We start from the raw sequence: 13,358 nt of genomic DNA on the forward strand, positions 1-13,358 counted from the left end.
TGTCCTGAAGGCCAGGCAGTTTGCTGCGAACAATTATCTGTTTAAAGTTTGGCGGTTGTTTGAAGGCGGGAAGTGGAGGCGTGTGGAAGGTCTTGGTGAGATGCTCATCCTCATCAATAATGTGCTGCAGGCTCTGAAGAAGATTGCGTAGTGTTTTGGCTCCTGAGAAGTATTGGACAACAAAGGATACAGTTTTGGTTGCATCTCATGTCTGTCTCCCAAAGGAAGTCATTACAGTTTCTTGCTGTGACACATTGGAACTGGCAGTTGATGAGTTGAACATTTTACCCCGTTCTTATGAGAGCATGCTTGTGTACTTCCAAGTGTCTGTCATGTTCCTCCTCACCTGAACAGATCCTATGTATGTGAAGGGCTTGTCCAGAGGGGGTGCATGTTTTAATATGTTTCACGAGAGAAGTATAGCACTGTCAGGTTATCCATGGGTTTGCGGTACAGAGAAGTGCTGAGATACCCATCCTTGATAGAGCTGCATGTGTTCAAAAATGAGACAGATACTAAAGAGTGTGGTGAATGTGATAGTGGGATGAAACTTGTTAATATCACAGTCTCGTTGTTTCAGTGACTCCTCACCATGGGTCCACAGGAAGAAATGTCATCAATATAACTGATGTATAGTGTTGGTTGGAGGTCCTGTGCAGAAAAGAAGCCTTGTTTGAACCTCTGCGTGAAAATGTTGGCATACTGAGGTGCACATTTGGTCCCCATGGCTGTTCCATGTGTCTGGATGAAGAACTGGTTGCCAAAGGTGAAAATATTGTGGTCAAGGATGAAGTGGATGAGTTGTAGGACAGTGCTCAGAGATTGGCAGTTGTTGGTATTGAGTACTGAGGCTGTTACCGTGATGCCATCATCGTGAGGGATGCTGGTGGAGAGTACTGACACATCCACGGATTCAACTCGTCCGTGGATGCTGAACTTCTGGAAGGATTGGATCAGAAGTCTTGATGAATGCTGTCAATTCACGGTTGTGCTCTTTGGTCAGATCAGCTGGTAGTTGCCTGTCGTGTTCCTGGTCAGTTGTTTGTACACTTCCTTGCAGAAGTCCATTCTATTCCGAATTACTCAAAAACTGCATAAATCCATGTAAGATTCTGTAGCTCCCACTTTAGAAATAGAATCAGTCTGACCTAACATTGGGACACAGGCAGACTTTAATGTCTCACCTTCAATGCATTATCTGAGTTGAGATGACACCTATTGTTAAAAGCTATCTTGAGAATGTAAGTTTAAAAAAGTTCTGGGATTTACAAATGAAGGACCCGAAACTAACATGGTCATCCTAAAAGATGCAAGCTCTCCTGCACACTTTAGCACAGCTGATCCACCCTAAGGTGCAGATCTTTGGACTGTGGGAGGAAGCCAGAACACCCAGAGGTAACCAACACAGACACAAGGGGGAGAACATGCCAAACTTCACACAGACAGTCACCCAAGGGTGGAATCAAACCCAGGCTCCTGGCGTTATTAAGCAGCATTGCTAACCACTGAGCCACCATCCCACCCAGTGCTTTGAGGTTCTGCTTTGTCTTTGCAGCTTTTAACTTCTCATGCGCCCTCAGCAGAGGCTGTGTCCTGCTGACATCGTTGGACCACACCCATTGCACCTCCCTTTCCCACTTCTCCAGCCCTGAACGCATCGGTTCCTGAATCCTGGCACCAGATTCCGATACCATCTGTGCTTCTGCTGCCAACTGCAGAGAACGGAGGCAATCCCCGTCACTATTCTGTCCCATACCTCCCCCTCCCCAACGTTGTTCTTACTCCCACCACCCCACAGTTAGCTCCTCCCCCCTGCAGCCCTCTCCCAGATCCCCTTTGCCTGCCTGACCTGGGCTCACACCCTCCTGACCCTGTCCACTGACCCCATCAGAAGAATCTGTATGGAGGGAAAGACCATCTCCCAGAATAAAAAACATCTGATTAACTTTCCGCCTAGCCCTCCCAGCATGTCAGCAAACTGGCTTCCAGCTCCACCTCTCTGAGCCGAAGGTCCTCCAAGTTGTGGTTGCCCTGGATCACATCATCCAGAGCCTTCCACCTTTTGCAAATCGAAAGACAAGTTTCATCCTGCCCTCTCCCGTGTCCATTGTGTAACTGCTTAATCATTTTTCGTGGCCGGGCGAGTTTGGAACCCATGAGGACGGCCTTCACCAGGACATTGGGTTTATGTTACATTACAGGTGACCCCACTGCACTGTACACATTCTGTCTCTCTGTCTCTCACACACAGCCATACATTCTCACATACTCACGCAGCCACTCTCTCAGATATACGCGCTCTTTCAGATGCACAACACATGTACCCACCCAAACTCTCACCCACACACACATCCTCTCACAGACTTATACTCCTGCACACTCTCACTTTACCAAGCATGCACACACGCAAACACACACTCTCTCAGCCAGACTCACGGGGAAGCACACACTCACTCACTCTCATGCATGCACACATAGATAAGACCATGGGATGAATTTGCATTTGCAGAATTATGTTTGTAGATTCATTCTATTTTGCTCAAAAAGTGCACAATCTGCAGACAGTCAATCCATGTAATATTTTATAAATTCCTACTTTGGAAACAGAACCAGTATGACTCAAGACAGACTCGAACCTCACATCTTTCATGCATTGTCTGAGCTGAGATGGCACCTCTTTGTTAAACCTGAAGTTATCTCGAGACTGTGACTTAAAAGAAGTTTTGGGATTTACATACTAATGAACTGAAACCTGCAACCCATTCTAAAGATGAAACACTTAAAAGCAGTCGAGGTTTGTTCAATATATCATTTTGCTACAAATTCTGTGTCTTATGATCCTGCTGTACAGTTACCTGATGAAGGAGCAACACTCCGAAAGCTAGTGCTTCCAAATAAACCTGTTGGACTGTAACTGGAGTTTAACTTTGTTTCCAGTGAAAACAGCCCACCCCTCCCATTGCTGCCAGTAAACTTTACAATGCTGAGGAAACAATGAACCATCAGTCCTGAAAAATGTACAATTCTAATAATACGAGCTACACATTGACTGCTCCTTCTGATATAAGACATTGGAAACCTCGCGCCGGAGATTGAAAGAAATTAGCAGCTTTAAAAGAAAAACCTGTTGGATCTCATAGCCTTCAATGTTTGAGTCCGACGGTAAGTTCAGGTAACTTTTGTTGGGACCCAACTTTGTTGCAACTTCAGATCGTCCCAGCAAAAAAGTGCACAAAAAGTAGCTTTTTATTGAAACTCACACACACACACACACACACACACACACACACACACACACACACACACACACACACACACACACACACACACACACACACACACACACACACACACACACACACACACACACACACACACACACACACACACACACACACACACACACACACACACACACACTCCCCTGCATCCCACTTTCTTCTCTATTGGTCAGCTGAGTTTTCCCTTTGTAATTCGATCCTTGGTGCAGCCTTAGCCTGGAGGAAGTATTGCTTCACTCAGCAATTGCAACCCATAGCCTGTATGCAAGTAAGATTCCCCCCGCGCATTTGCAGATGGGCTGTCAAGAATCAACCACACTGCTGTGGGTCTGGAGTCACATATAGGCCAGGGAAAGGATGCAGCTGGGACGACTGAGTGAATCCTTTCCCACAACGGCAGTTTCCTCCCCTAAAGCATGGGTGAATCAGATTGGGGTATTTGTTCCCAGAAAATGGTTTCATAATGAGATTCTGAACTCCAGTTTTCTGACTGAACTCCAAATCCGCCATCTGCTATGGTGAGATTCAAACCCGGGAGTCCCCAGAACTGGGTTATTAATGCAGTCGATAATGGCACTCGGCCGAAGCTCCTTCAATCCCCCTGCGATGGGAGGTGAACTCACTGATGTCTCTGCAGGTGGGCCGAGCAGGTGAAGCCCTTCCCACACAGAGAGCAAGTGAACGGCCTCTTTGATCCTCCAAGCTGAGTAAATGGTGTGAAGTCCTGTACTTTTCACAGTCACCGCACTGAATCTCCCTCATTCGGGTGTATCAGTATTCTTCCTGCCACACCAGTGTCCAAGCAGACAAAAGCAAACATTTCTTCTCGACTGGAATGGCTGCTGATATTCAAGTCCCAATGAATCAAGTGACTCTGTCAGAAGCTGATGTATCTTTTGGTTTCAGATTTCTTTCCCCATGTCTTCCTGCAAAAGAAACCATGAAATAAGTCACGGTCAGTGCAGTCAAATGAACATAACTTCGGTGACAATTCCTAAGATTGCCAGATACCTGCTGATCATATATTATCCATGACACAGAAACCTGAAAACCCTCATTCAGCCAGATAGCATTAAGTATATAAAGAGGAAAACTTCATTTAGGTGACAATGACCTGGAACAACCTTCCTACAAAGGTGCTGGAAATGGAGCTGAATGAAGGATATGAAAATGAAATGTCACGGCTGCTTCAGGAAAGAAAGCCAGTAAAGTTGCTGAATGATTTCCTGCTGACCTGCTAAATAAAAATGAATACAATAAATACAGGATGTAATTCCATTACTATATTAGAAGGTGAAAAATCATAGCCATGCAGCTTGTACAACAGCGAATATCAGATATACACCATATGAAGCAATCATAAAATCCCTGCAGTGCATAAAGAGGCCATTTGGCCCATCAAGCCTACTCCGCCATTCTTTAAGATCATAGCTGATCTATCCATCATCTCAGCTCCTCTTACCAGCATTATCCTGACTACCTTAAATTCACCTACAATCCAAAATCCCATCGAACTGTGTCTTGAATATGCCTGCTTCTATTGCTTCCTTGGGCAAAGAATTCCATAGATTCACCACTCTCCAGGAAATGAAGTCCCTCCTCCTCTGCCTTAAACCTACCCCTAATCTTGTTACCTAGTCTAACCCACCAGCAGAAACGACGAGGTCGAGTGCGTCTGGGTGGCAAGCTGTTCGATGGGTCAGTGTGGACTTGATGGGTTGAATGGCCTCCTTCCACACTGTAGGGCTTCTATGATTTACTGCAGTTGTGTTTGCGCAGAACCACAACTCCCAGAACCTCCCAACTTCTGCAAATTGAAAGACAAGTCCCACCCTGCCCTCTCATATGTGTGTTATCTGACTGCTTCATCGCTTCCAGTGAATACAGCCCACACCTCCCACTGCTGCCGATAACCTTTACAATGCTGATGCAACAAGCAATACCTGCAGTACTGAAAACCGTAAGGCTTCCGATGGTACCAGTTACTGATTCACCGCTCCTTCTGATGTACAGCATTGGAAGTACATTGTTGGGGGCTGAAAGAAATGAGCAGTTTAAAACAAAAACCCACCGAAACCCTTCACTAGGCTTCCCACTCAGGACACTTTACTTAAAACACTTCAACCCCACATTGCAACAAATTCCCACATTCCAGCAAAATCCTGGATGTCCTCACTTACTCAGTTGCTGTCTCTCAAATGAAAGATTTCATTGTTGCTTCTGCTCCCAGTAAGGACAAAATATCTTTGAAAGCTGCTCTGAAAGTCCAGTCTTCACAATGACACTTCTGCTTTCCTTCAGTCCAAATTGTCTGTGCTGACCAGATATTCCAAATTAACATAGTCTCATTTGTCAGCACATAGCCTATATCCCTCTCAATTCACCCTGTTACCAGATGCCATTTAAAATGCTGTAATTATACCAGCCTCCACCACTTCCTCTGGCAGCTCATTCCATGCTTGCATCACTCTCTGTGTGAGAAAGTTGTCCATAAGGTTCCATTTAAATCTTTCCCCTCTCACCTCAAATCTATGCCCTCTAGTTTTGGACTTCCCTACTATGTGGAAATGTTTTTGGCTATTCACCCTATCCATGTTCCATATGAACTTCTATAAAGTCACCCCTCAGCCTTCAATACTCCAGGGAAAACAGCCCCGGCCTATTCAGCCTCTCCCTATAGATCAAACCTCCAACCTTGTAAATCTTTGCCAAACCCTTTTAAAGGTTCACAATATTTTTCCTGTAGCAGGGTAACAAGAACTGAATGCAGTATTCCAAAAGTGGCTGAATCAATTTTCAGTACAGGGGCAACATGGCCTCCCAACATCTGTACTGAAATGCACTGACCTATAAAGGGAAGCATACCAAACACCTCCTTCGCTATCCTGTCTACCTGTGACTCCACTTTCAAGAAACTATGAACCGGCACTCCAAGGTATCTTTGGTCAACAACACTCCCCATTAACTTCGCAGACCCTTCCCTGATCTGCCTTTCCAAAATCAAAATTTCAAAATGGGATTGAGAAACGTATCAGTTGTGATTGAATGGTGGAGTAGATCTGATGGGCTGAATGGCCTAATTTCTGCACCTATGTCATATGGTCTCTTGCTGTCCTGGACGCAGAGGGAGAGAATTTGGAGCAGGAATAGGTCATTTGGTCTTTCCAGTCGGCACCAGCATTGAACAGTTCATAACTGGATATAAATATACCGGCATCTCGGTGTACAGGATGGGATTTTTTTCACTGCAGCATCGGAGGTTGAGAGATGACCTTAGAGAGGATTATAAAATCTTCAGGGGTGTCGATGAGATGAACAGCAGGTATTCGTTCCCTGGGATGGGTGTTTCAAGGTTAGGGAGCAAACTTTGAAGATGAGAGGAGAAATATTTTAAAAAGACACGAGGGGCACCTTTTTATTTTAAGACAGAGAATGGTTCTCATGTGGTATTAATGTCCAGAGGAGGTGGTGGATGCAGGTACAGTTACAGTGTTTGAAAGACATTTGGATAAGTACATAGAGATGTACAGCATGGAAACAGACCCTTCGGTCCAACCCGTCCATGCCGACCAGATATCCCAAACCAATCTCGTCCCACCTGCCAGCACCCTGCCTATATCCCTCCAAACCCTTCCTATTCATATACCCATCCAAATGCCTCTTAAATGTTGCAATTGTAATAGGAAAGGTTCAGAGAGTCTGGGCCAAACACTGGAAGGTGGGACTAGTTTAGTTTTTAGAACACAGTCAGCATGGACTAGTTGGACTTAATGGTCTGTTTCTGTGCTGTATGACTGTAACTGTTCTATACTGGTCTTAAAGCCATTTTCTTACCTTTCCCCAAAACCATCCACTTCTTTGTTCTTCAAAGTCAAACGAACTCAGCCTTGAATATATTCAATGACCCTCTAACTGCAGGAAGACATTCACACTTCTGAAATCAATTCCTCTTGCTAATATACTACTTGCCTTGCTGATTGCTTGCTGCTCCTGTCTGACAACTAGCAGTGACTGGTATAGAAGGACGCTGAGGCCCCTTTGTCCATCCACACATCATTCCTGATGAAGGGCTCATGCCCAAAACATTGACTCTCCTCCTCCTCAGTTGTTGACTGACCTGCTGTGGTTTTCCAGCGCCACACTTTTCAACTCTGATCTGCATCATCTCACTTTCGCCACATCTCAACATATCACTACCTAAACAATGCGCTTCCTCTCTGCGTTTTTTTTTACATCAAAGGCTATACATTGTGTCACTGCATTTGCCATGTGTTTGCAAATTGAGACACAGACCTGGATCAACTTTTCCAGAGTCTGTCCCCCCCCCCCCCCCCCGACCCCCGCCGCCCCCCGATTCACTCTTTCCTTTTAGTTGCTGCAAGTTAACAATTGAAACCCAGAATGAAACAAAAAATGGAAAAAGTGGGGAGAAACAGACTGTTGTACTCACAAAAGTTAGAAAGAAGAAGGAAGTTACAGTCTGGGGTGAAGTTCACAGATAAGGGATTAGTGCTGCTGGAAGAGCACAGTAGTTCAGGCAGCATCCAATGAGCAGCGAAATCGACGTTTCGGGCAAAAGGCCTTCATCAGGAATAAAGGCAGAGAGCCTGAAGCGTGGAGAGATAAGCTAGAGGAGGGTGGGGGTGGGGAGAAAGTAGCATAGAGTACAATGGGTGAGTGGGGGAGGGGATGAAGGTGATAGGTCAGGGAGGAGAGGGTGGAGTGGATAGGTGGAAAAGGAGATAGGCAGGTAGGACAACTCCGGACAAGTCATGGGTACAGTGCTGAGCTGGAAGTTTGGAACTACGGTGAGGTGGGGGTCGGGGAATTGAGGAAACATTGTGCAGATGAGAAGGCGAGGTGCAGAACAGAGCGCTGTTATACCGAAAAGCTGCTAAAGACGACATTGAATGAATAGGAGAGAATGCTTTCTCAGCTGGGTTATGGTCCCAACACGCACCCGTTGTGCCAGGGGTTCCACCTCGGTTCCACTCTTCCTTCACTCGCAACACCCCACACCCACCTCCCATAGTGCCAAGGCACTTTCCCCTGCAACCGCCGAATGTGTAACACCTGCCCATTTACCTGCTCCCTCCTGAATATCCAAGGGCTCGAACATACCTGCCAGGTGAAGCAGCACTTTTGCCACAACCGAGTCCACTGCATTCGCTGCTCACAGTGTCATTTCCCCAATGTAGCATGAAGCATAAATTGGGTGACTGCTTCGCAGAACATCCCGGTTCTGCCCGCGGCAAAAAAGGCCCTGACCTTGCGGTTGCCTGCCACTTTAACACATCACCCTGTTCCCTGGCCAACATCTCTGTCTCAGGCTTGCAGCAGTGTTCTAGCTCCAGATGAAAGAACAACACCTCATTTTCCACTTGGAGACCTTACAGCCCTCCGGTCTTCAATATCGAGTTCCATAACTTTAGGGCCTGAACTCCCCCATGTCCTTGACCCCTATCACACAAACGACTCCTTGTTATCACCTCGTCTGCTATGACACACTACGTATTGTTAGCCGCTAACAGTCTCCATTAACAGTTATTCGCCCTCTCACGCGGATCGTTATTCACTCCTACGTCCTTCCTATTGTTCTCTCTCTGAGCTGGCGGCAAACACAGCAATGTACACTGGAGACTCTGAGCCAGCTGAAACTTGCTCAGTGTGAAGTACATACCACGTTGCTGCAAGAATTGCAAGCAGCAAAGCGTTTCCAGAACATCTGCTTGTCATTCTGTCCCAGGGGCGCTGATATTTGTCTCATCCCCAGGAACTGGACTACCTCCACTGGTGGATAATTAAACCATTTCATTTCTACTTGCACGTTGTTCTGCGGGGTGGGACGGGGTGTAGGGTGGGGTGCGGGTAGAGTCCATTCGCTCTTCTGCTCTCTCTCTCTCTGAAACCCTTGGGGTGAGAGGTGTCAGTTACATTAATGCGGGGAACATGAACAACTTTGATTGTGAACTTTCTCCAAGGGTCTGTTATCGGAGAGATAGAAAGATGCTGTGCTGGCAGGACAGAAAGAAATGGACACCGAGGACTCTTCGCCCAGGTAAATTCACATTGTTGTGCAGCCTTCTTGGTGTTCAGAAATCGTCTTCATGCAGCAATCTTCCGGAAAGTCTATTGCAAAGTGGGCATCGCTTTCTTTGCTGCGACCGCGCTGCAGTTAACATCTGAGCCCCAAGTGTCCCAGATGAAGAGAATCCGAGTGAAACCTTCACTCACTGAGAGTCATCCCCACGGCCCTGAGCTGAGGGACTGCAGGCAGTCCAACATGGAAGGGACGGTTAAAAATGAACCAGTTTTGCTCCCTCAGCCTCTCTGTCCCAGAGACAGGCAGTGGGACGGCATAAACACGTAGCATCATTCTCGCGCAGACAGAAGCCGTTCAGCCCATCGAGTCCACGGCGACTGTCTGTCACTTGTCTCTCTCTCTCTCTCTGAGGTTATTCACAATCGGTGGTATCCGTCCTAATAGGAGGGGACGATGTCTGAGTCATGGTGCGGTTTCTGACATGCTTGCGATTCTCGTCTGAACCAGGGTGGCGAATTACTGCAAGGAATGGACGAAACCGCAAGGCATGTGTTACAACTTTACCAGCTGATTGGCATCGCAGAGAACGGGTTTGCGATTCAGTTCAGATGAAACAGACGAAGGACAGAAAACCACTGAGACCTCTAAAACCATGCCACTTGAATTGAGTGGATTTGGTGAGTGCATCGATATGCGACATTTGGACAGTAGACGCAAATGCAGCTTGCAGAAGAGCGCACCGATCCAAAGGAAAGCAGCTCGAGGTGACATTAAACAATGGCAGAGGATGGTTTCGATCCAACGACCTCTGGGCTATGGGCCCAGCACGCTCCCGCTGCGCCACTCTGCTGCCGCACGTGGTGTCCCTTCCACAGAACACTTCAGGTTTTCGTCTGGCACGCGGCAGGCACGTTCGAGCCTGATGTCAAAGACCTCCACTGCTGTCGTGTAATATACTGTTTCGCAGACGTATGGAGGCTGTGTAAATATAAACTTATTTCTAAATTCCCACATTCTGTTGGTCGAACTGTGATTTCACACTGAATCACAACATGTGTCACAGCGCAGACGGAGGCCATGCGGCCCACCTTCGCTCTGCTGGTTCTACACTTAAGTAAACGTGTGTCTCTATTCGTTTCAATCTCTCGCCTTCTCAGCATAAATCTGCACATCTGAACGTGACCACCGAATTCCCTTTTGTGCCCATTAAATCTTACTCTTTGTCAATGACAGACAGGGACTTACTGACCCTAACCACTCCCTGTCCGAAAACGTTCTTCCTAATGTCACTTTTACTTCTTTTCATTGTGACTTTAAAATTCTGCCGAATTTTTGAGGTAGAGGTAAACAGCCAAAGATAATCACCGTCACTGCTTCCCTTCCATCAACTCAACTTTGTGAATCAGTATCTTTCACTGGCAAATAAAACACTTTTGTCCTCAAGTGCCTGCTTCATTTTGACCACGACTTCACGCCCCTCACTGTTCTAGTCTCATTTCCAAACACTTGGCTAATATCCTCAAAAGCAGCTCTGCGGGTATCTGCTTGTTCCACCCTGACAGGCAGTGGGTTGCAGATTCCCGACCAGTCCCAATGTGATTGAAATATTTCAACCTCTCCACTGGGTTGCATCTTTAAAAAAGCCGTGGAGCAATCTCCCTTTCCTTTTGACGACAGTTCTCAACTGCAGTCGGCAGGGTTCACACCTGCGTGGGGAAACCGCAATGGATTTCATGTCTATCGCATTCACCTCTCGGCCCACCAATACAGAACCACACTGACAGCTTCATTTCCGAGGTCTCTCAGCCTGTGGAGCTGAGAAAGAGTGAATCATTGCAGAGTTTGTTTGAATACAATCATTTCACAGTTTTCGAAAGGGTTAAATATCTGCACATGGCGAGTCTGAAAGATGAAATGGACGTTCAGTTAAAAAGAAATACAGAAATTGCAGGAGCAACTTAGCAGGTCAGGCAGCATCTGTAGAAAGAGAATCAGAGACAACATTTCAGAACTTCTTTTTTCCTCATCCAGGTGCAGCCAAACCTACTGAGTTGCTCCAGCAGTTTCGCTTTCTGTCTCGGACTGTTAGCATCCGCAGTCCTTGACTTTAGAAATTCAATCAATTCAGAAACCCCTTTGTGCTTCCTCAGTGGAAAAGATTTCCGTTTGGGAAACATTTTCCTGACACCATTAAAAACGCGCAACTTTGCGGCCAAGAAAGCGGCAGGAGCGTGACCAACAAACAAGCCGGCCCTGCGTAGTCTCGAACCATAAACCGCCCGTTTACGAGCCGAACGCGCTGACCAATTGCGCCACAGAGACAGGTCCAAGCATCACGTGCACAGTCTCGTTGAGGAAGCTACTATTCAATTCATAATTCAACCTGCCCCGCCCAGAATTACCATTGTCTTCTATCAGTTCAAACACAGCGAATACTGCAGAAAGCCAACGGGTCGAGCTGCATCTGTGGAAAGGTAAACAGAGCCGACGTTTTGAGTGTGTTACGGTTTTTGTTCAGAACTCAGTGTTTTGCCTCTTCCCGAATTTGGTCCAGGTCTGTGTCTCAATTGGCAAACACATGGCAAGTGCAGTGCCGCAATGTGAAGTTATCGCCTTGGCTGCTTAAAAAAAAAGCAGTGCATTGTTTAAATGGTGATATATTGGAATGTGGAGAAAGTGAGGAATAGAGGTGAAAGTCGAAAAATGTGGCACTGGAAAAGCAGAACAGGTCAGGTAGCATCTGAGGAGCAGGACAGTGAACGTTTCGGACACAAGCCCTTCATCAGGAATGATGTATGGATGTATAAAGGGGTCTCAGAGTCCCTCCACACCAGTCAATGCCAGTTGCCGGGCAGATGCAGCAGGCAATGAGCGAGGCAAGTGGTATATTACGAAGAGGAATTCAGTTCAGAAGTGGGGTCATTAAACATATTCAAGGCTAAATTCATCTGAGTTTTGAACAACAAAGAAGTGGATGGTTATGGGGTGGAGGTAAGAAAATGGTTTAAGACCAGTACAGGTCGGTCACAGAGTATGACAGCACTGAACAGACCCTTCATCCAACTCGTCCATGCTGAGTATGTTCTCAAACTAAACTCGTCCCACCTACCAGTGTTTGGCCCATAAACCTTCGAACCTTTCATATTCATGTACATATCCAAATGTCTTTTAAACGTTGTAACTGTACGTGTATAAAATCATGAGGGGTATGGATAGGATAAATAGACAAAGTCTTTTCCCAGGGGTGGGGGAGTCCAGAACGAGAGGGCATGGGTTTAGCATTAGAGGGGAAAGATACAAAAGAGATCTAAGGGGCAACGTTTTCACGCAGAGGATTGTACGTTTATTGAATGAACTGCCAGAGGAAGTGGTGAAGTCTAGTACGATTGCAAAATTTAAAAGGCATTTGGTTAGGTATATGAATAGGAAGGGTTTGGAGGGATATGGGGCCGTGTGCTGTCAGGTGGGACGAGATTGGGTTGGGACAGTTGGTCAGCATGGACAAGTTGGACCAAACAGTCTGTTTCTGTGCTGTACATCTCTATGACTCTATGACTTCTTCTGGACATTCATTCTGCACTCAGACCACTCTCTTAAAAACGATCCTTGTTCTGTCTTTATAAAATCTTTCTCTACTCACCTCAAAATATTTGCCCCCTGATCCTGAAACCCCCAGCTGAGGGAAAGGACACCTGCTGTTCACCTCATCCGTATCCCTCATGATTTTATAATCCTCTATATGCAGTGTGTAGTGGCTCATTGAAATAATGTCCTGATGCAGCTTCGTTTGTGGGTGTTGGGATGATTGCTTCGGTGGTTAAGCACTTGGTTTGCGTGTGTTGTTTTTCTGTAGACGCTAGTGTGAAGTTCCCTATTGACTGTTCGCTCTACTGTGACATCTAAGAATGGCACTTTGTTGTTGTTCTCCTCCTCTTCAAACCAGGAGCCCCCCTCAGGCCATAGTCTCACTACCTGGAACACCAATATACAGACTCATCAAAGGCCTCCACTGACGTTTAAAACATCAAGTCGAA

General features: G+C 46.3%; 1 protein-coding gene and 1 pseudogene across 1 annotated transcript in view; one reads left to right on the forward strand and one right to left on the reverse strand.

Annotated features, from left to right (window-relative positions):
- LOC148144900 (uncharacterized) overlaps nucleotides 1-13,358 on the forward strand; it is a 492,750-nt gene that overhangs the window by 53,679 nt on the left and 425,713 nt on the right. The gene's annotated exons all lie outside the window — the stretch shown is intronic.
- Nucleotides 1-13,358, reverse strand: part of LOC148144901 (uncharacterized) — a 64,091-nt pseudogene that overhangs the window by 16,719 nt on the left and 34,014 nt on the right.

The sequence above is a fragment of the Chiloscyllium plagiosum genome, unplaced genomic scaffold (genome assembly GCF_037043375.1).
Source record: "Chiloscyllium plagiosum isolate Xiang-an unplaced genomic scaffold, Cpla_swu_hap1 HiC_scaffold_27, whole genome shotgun sequence".
Classification (NCBI taxonomy): Eukaryota; Metazoa; Chordata; class Chondrichthyes; order Orectolobiformes; family Hemiscylliidae; genus Chiloscyllium; species Chiloscyllium plagiosum.